We start from the raw sequence: 6,453 nt of genomic DNA on the forward strand, positions 1-6,453 counted from the left end.
TCTAGAATTTGCAGATCAAAAGTGACTTTATTCAAACTCACAAAACGAGATCCGATATAGATCGGATCAAGCGAACTAAACTCGACCTCATTCGAATTCCCAATTAAAAAATTAGGGACTCATCACGGGGAAATCCAAAGATCTTTTTCAAAAAAAAGAAGAAGAAAGAAAGTAAAAAGATGTGTAACCAAAGGCAAATTGACTATTTTATTCAGAAGATGTACATGTACAATAGTTGCGCCTTACAAAGGGCCAAAAGCGGGACACCAAGAAAAAGATGAAAACAAACAATATAAGAACAAAAAAACTAAGTACAAAACCTGCAAAAAAAATTCACTCTGTATCATCTCCACCACCGTTCTCCCCAGTATAATCGTCATCAGAAGGAATACCATCTTCGATATCATCACCCTCACCAGCCTCCGGTGTCGTAGGGTCATAACTGCAGGCAAGACGAGCCTCGCATGCCTTCACCCGAGTATCTTCAAAAGCAACCTCAGGAATGCTCCCCGCCTCCCACAAACCCTTATATATATATATATCTTGTTAGGCCTCAACATGAACCCATAGCTCATACAAGCGGTGGGGGAAAACAGAAGGGGAAGATTCTTGAGGGCGGTCCTGAGCCAACAGAGCCTCGAGAGCCACAACTCTATCTCCCAGGCTCGAAGCATCCCGATCAAGTTCACCGATCCGCTCCTCAAGCTGTGCCACCCTCGATGTGGCAGTCGCCCTCTAGGCTTCCTGTTCAGACCAAAGGATGCAGATAATGTCTTCCAGCTTTGCCGCCCCTCCAAAGTCGACACTCGATCCCCCTCGGCTCTCTCCAACTTAGCCATCTTCTTTTGTAGCTCAGCCACTTTCTCTGTCCATTCTGCGCTTAGGTCGGCGACTTTTGTGGCATTTTGTTCAAGCTCCGCTCGCAAAGACAACACCTTCGCCTGAATGTCTTTACACTTCGCCGCAACCCTTTTTCCCACTTCGAGATCCTCGTCGTTGGCGTTAAGTAACTCCTCGAGCTCGCTGTATCTGCGGATAGACCGCATCAGTTCCTCGTCCCTTTTATCCAACTCCTCCCTAACGGATTAAGTATTACCGTATGCCCTAAGCTGCACGTGCATCTCACGGCACTTGTTGCGATACCGATGATATTTCATGACCATTTTTAGAAATACTTCGGCCATATTCTCAGCCCTACGAGCACTCTCGATCTCCAGCATATAAGTCTTAAAAAAAAGAGGGAAGGAATTAGCGAAAGCGAAATACCACAAAACAAATAAAGTGGCGAAAGCAAACTCACCCTCAAGGCCATCCCGGCCATACCACGTGACAAAGCGGAATCATTGATCTCCCGAAGAGACTCACTTTCGGCGATGGAACACAGAAGGTAAAATTGAGGCACCAAATCAACCGTGTCCTCCAACAGGTTAAAATCGATGGAATCTCGAGAACACGAGAAGGACCTTCCTCCATCACATCGACCCTAGTAAAGCCTTCCTCGAACATCCCCATGTACTCAAGATTGATGTAGGAATCCAAATCGTAATCATCCACCACCACGCCCTTCAACCTCATTAGTCGAAGAAGGGGCGCGACCCTATCGAGATAACAATGGACCGCTCTAATCAATCACGGTAGCCTCCGAACTCTCTCCCCCTGCCATGGTGGTCTCTTCCACAATCAAAATAGGCATCTCTTCCGCACCCAGGCCGGTGTCACCACCAAATTCAGATACCGCCAAAGCAGGGTCGCCCGTCGAGGACGTCTCAACCAATGACGCCCCCTGTGACAACCTATACCTCTTTGACAGTACATCTTCGCCACTGTTGCGAGAAGGTTTGTCCGTTGAACGGACTGCGAGAACCGAAGTGTCTGACCGGGGAGCAACCTCCAAACGAATAGGTCCAGTTGCGGACGTGGTCTGCCGAGCAACTAAACTTTGGTTGCTTTCACCCGTCGTTGCCCTTGGAACGGGTCGGGCAGAGGAACCCGACTGGAAGAAAGCAAGGGCAGGAGCCCTCGTCCTTCTCACTCCTCTCTAACCTGCCAATGAGAAGAGATTCGATCAAACAAAGATAAGGTAAAAGAAACTACGGAGCAAAGAACAAAGCAACAGACCACAATGAGCCGATTCATCAACAAGAGGCTTGCACCCAAACTTCTCATAGAAAGATGCCCATTCGCGAATCCCCATCGTATGGGGGAGAATCGCGCTCACCCACTCACGAATATCAGCAACCAGTGGAGGAGGTACTCTCTCGGCTACAAAAACAAAAACAAATCCTCAACGAGGTCATTAAAGAGATACAACCGACGACCATCTTAAGAAAATGCATAAAGTAAAAAAAAAGGAAGACCTATGGGCGAACCTACGGGCGATATTTCACGTCTCAGGAAATCCCATCGGGTTTGACACTATGTGCTCTATTCGGATGTAGAAGAAGCTCTCCCAAAAGCGGCGATTTGCCTTATCATCCATCTTCACCACCAGACTCTTGGATCCTTAGTGACGCATGTGAATCATCATATCCCTAAGAAAATAGGGGGCGAAGAGGTGAAGCATGTGTTGTATCTCTCGGTCGACCAGCTCCGCGTACTTGATGATGATAAGAAAAAGCAGGTACACGTAAGTAGAGAGTTGAGATGGACACACCTCATAGAAGCGGTAGAATCCACCACCAAGGAAGGAAGGGAAGCGTGTACCCAATGACAAAGGGATACGCATAAAATGCGCAGTAGCCCAGACGGGTATATGCACTATGTCTTGATCTGCCAGAACCAATTCAATGTGATCAAGGATCCCCCATTTGGCTTTGAACGCCGTTAGCGCCGCAACATCTACCGTAGAAAAAATGGGTTCCAGCTCGTCTCCACCAGGGCTATTGAAGTCAATCCTCGCCTTCCCTGGGCGGAGAACCACCTCATCTACCGTCGAAAAACCCTCATCCTTCGCCATCTCCACTCCCTCTTCGATTAGGGGTACATCATTTTACGGCACCAGAGCACCAACAGCTCTATCGGAGTTGGAAGAAGCACTAGCCATCTTTTCTTTGATTAAAAGAAACGAGAATGATAAGGGAAAAAAGTAGTGGTCACAGATAATCCTAACAGAATCAGAAATATGAGAAACTGAAGAAGAAGAGTTGCAAAAAACTCTCTTGAGCGATTAAGAAGCGTGACATTCAAATGAAATATTCTCCCCTATTTATAGGGATATAATTCGATGTAGTGCATAGTAAACGTGTGCCGTAATGACGCATGAGAAGTATTAGTGGCATTCTAAACTGACGTGATGGTCTGACGCAACTCTCGAAATGTCACGTCGCTACCTCGCCATGAGGTGCTCGTCTCTCGCATAAAGCATTCAGATTTCTCCTAATTTTTAAATCAACAGAGTCCGCCCATCGAGCTCGCCAAGAGGCTACCCCAACAGACGGAGGGACTAACTGTATGGATCAAAATCTGACCAGACAAGAATCATCGTGGGAGAGACGGCAAAAAGTTACTTGGGACTGTCGTATCCGCACTACGCTGTAACGACACGCACCTCGGTCGCGGCCGAGGTGATGTACTTAGAATGCCTGAAAGGCGAATTGGATATTACGGCAATTCAATGGGTCAACCTGTAATATAGTTGAATGACTTAAGTACTATGGTTAATGACCGTTTGGTAAGGGAGAAAACCTAGTATATAAAATAAGTGAGAAGAAAAAGAAAGGGGGGCAGAGAGAATCCAGACACAGACATGTTTCCTGAAAGGAATCTTCATCTCTCTCTCTCTACCACGAAGAAGAAAGAAACAAAGAAGCTCAGATCCTCAATATATATAGTTAGTCTAATCATATCAAATGTATGGGGTTCTACCTTGCTAAAGATCGTGACCCTTCTCATTTACGTCTTCTTAATTGTTGTTTGATTTTATGAAAAGTATCATCCTCTTCCTATATGATGGGATTTAATCACTGCTACAACAACAACAACGACCCAATATAATCCCACTTAGTGGGGTCTGGGGAGGGTAGTGTGTACGCAGACCTTACCCCTACTCTAGGGTAGAGAGGTTGTTTCCAAATAGACCCCCGACATCATTCCCTCCAAGAACTTCCCACTTTGCTCTTGGGGAGACTCGAACTCACAACCTCTTGGTTGTAAGTGGAGGTTGCTTATCATCAGAGCAACCCCTCTTGTCAATCACTATTATAGTTAAATCACTATTATAGTTAAATCGTATGTGTGATATGCTTGCTTACTCTCATCTTCCATCTTAGATCTGGAGTAAATTATCGTTGGTTACGATTTACCTAAAGTCTTCTTATTTAATTAGTTTAGCAAATAGCTCAACACTTTTTGGTAAAATAGAAATATCTTGAATTTTATGTTGAATTTCTAGGTCTATGTACATGTATAAATCAAGTGAATTTTGCTTCCCTAGTTACCTTGATATGAAAAAGATCTACTATGTGCTAAAGAACAAGAAAAAGACAAAGATGAAAAAAACAGAAAATAAATTATATATGAGTTCTGAATTTTTCAAAACAATATTTTCAAAAAAAAAAGAATTTTTCAAAACAAGGAAAGCCAATCTCTGGTCCACCTAATTCTTTTTTTAAAAAGAAAACTGCCAATCACAGCTAAAATTTGATGACAACAGGTGTGTGCTTGATCCAAGTTTTTTTTTTTTTAAAAAGACACGTGGATGCAGGATATCTATTTTGTAGTTTGGGGAAAGAAAGTATTGTAAATTTGTAATTGTCTACAAAAGTCAGCGGTATTTTGTACCGTTGAAATTGATAACAGCTTGCAGCATTGCATCACAGTTAGTTACGCCTTAAATATTACGTTTTAACTACCAAGGATGATGCCGTCGGATTGAAAATACTGAAATAGCTGGTGTGGAAAAATGGAGGAAATGAGTGAAATATAGCTTTACAATTTAAAAAGAAGAAAACTATCCAATAAAGATGTGAAAATAGCACGGGCTAATTAGTTTTCAGATTGATAATTGAAAAATAGTCAGCATTTATAAAGTCATTAAAAAATAGTTATTGGAGATTGTTGCATCTGTGTATGAACTTCTAGTATAATGCTAGAACTCTAGCGCACGGAAAGCTCCGGCATAATATACTGGATATTGGAGTACCTGTGTATAAATTTCCAGCATATTATGCTGGACCTCCAGTATATTATGCTGGTTTATTTTTCGGATTTTGAACAGTGTTTTCGTTCAGATTTATCTTTACATGAAAAATAAATAAAGTTTGATTATTTTTTAAATTGTGGCTATTTTTCAATTACCACATATAAATTTGGCTATTTTTTAATTTCACCCAACTTTGTAGTGTTTTATTTTTACTTTTTGTTTATGTGTAAAAACAAAGATCTCTTATTAAACAAGACATAAACTAAAAACAAATTTATAAAAAACTATAAAACTAATTAATTATCCCCAAAAAGGGATCTACGTTTGAGTTAAATTAACATGGAAATGAAAGTCTCTTTTTTATTTTTTATTTTTTTATCTCGACGATGAAGTAAGATCAACCAGCTAATTGAATAGCCGTTATCTCTTATTATATATGTACTCCTATTAGTTTGAAACAACCAAATATTGGGTAGCTGACATAAAAAATATCACCAACAGCAGATTTCTAATTCACCACATGCATGTACTATTCTTTGTGTAGTACAGTTTGATGTCGGTCACGAGGAATCTTCCCCTACGATCGATATACTTGGGACCTAAAGAGCAACTATAATTAGATGCTTAATTTTGTATAATCGATTTTTTTGGTAATTATTTTTCAATTAATAATATAGCTAACCGGTTTAATCATTCTTGAGCGATGCTATTGATCTTATATATGAAGATATAATCTATTTTTATTCTGCACATTTCTTTCCAATGAGGAAATTGTTAGGCATTTGACAAGAATCAAGTCTTTTATATAATTAAGTTTATTGATTAGAGTATTATCTGCTATTTATGCTACTTTCATTACAAGAAATATGACATACAACGACATTTAAAAAATGTCGGTATAAGTAACATAAATGTCACAAAATCATTTACCGACATTTATTTTACACTTAAATCAAATGTCGGAAATTTCAATGTTGTTTTTTTTCCGACACTTAGATTAATGTTGGTAAATAATTTGTGACATTTAGTGACGGCATTTATCCAATGTCACTAATTTGGGTACTTAACCTATCTTGTTTGCGACATATATATAAATGTCGTTTAACATATTTATAGTTTCTGACTTATAATATGAATGTGAAAATAATTATATTAGTCATGGCTAAAGATTAAATGAAAGATATATTTATATTAAAGAAAATAATAGATTAACAATAATTTATTCACAATAACATCCATTCTTATTTCAATACTTTCCAGTACACTACAAACAATTTGAACCAACTATAAGTTACTTCAACATACAATTAAAT

Source organism: Nicotiana sylvestris, unplaced genomic scaffold (assembly GCF_000393655.2).
Source record: "Nicotiana sylvestris unplaced genomic scaffold, ASM39365v2 Un00014, whole genome shotgun sequence".
NCBI lineage: Eukaryota > Viridiplantae > Streptophyta > Magnoliopsida > Solanales > Solanaceae > Nicotiana > Nicotiana sylvestris.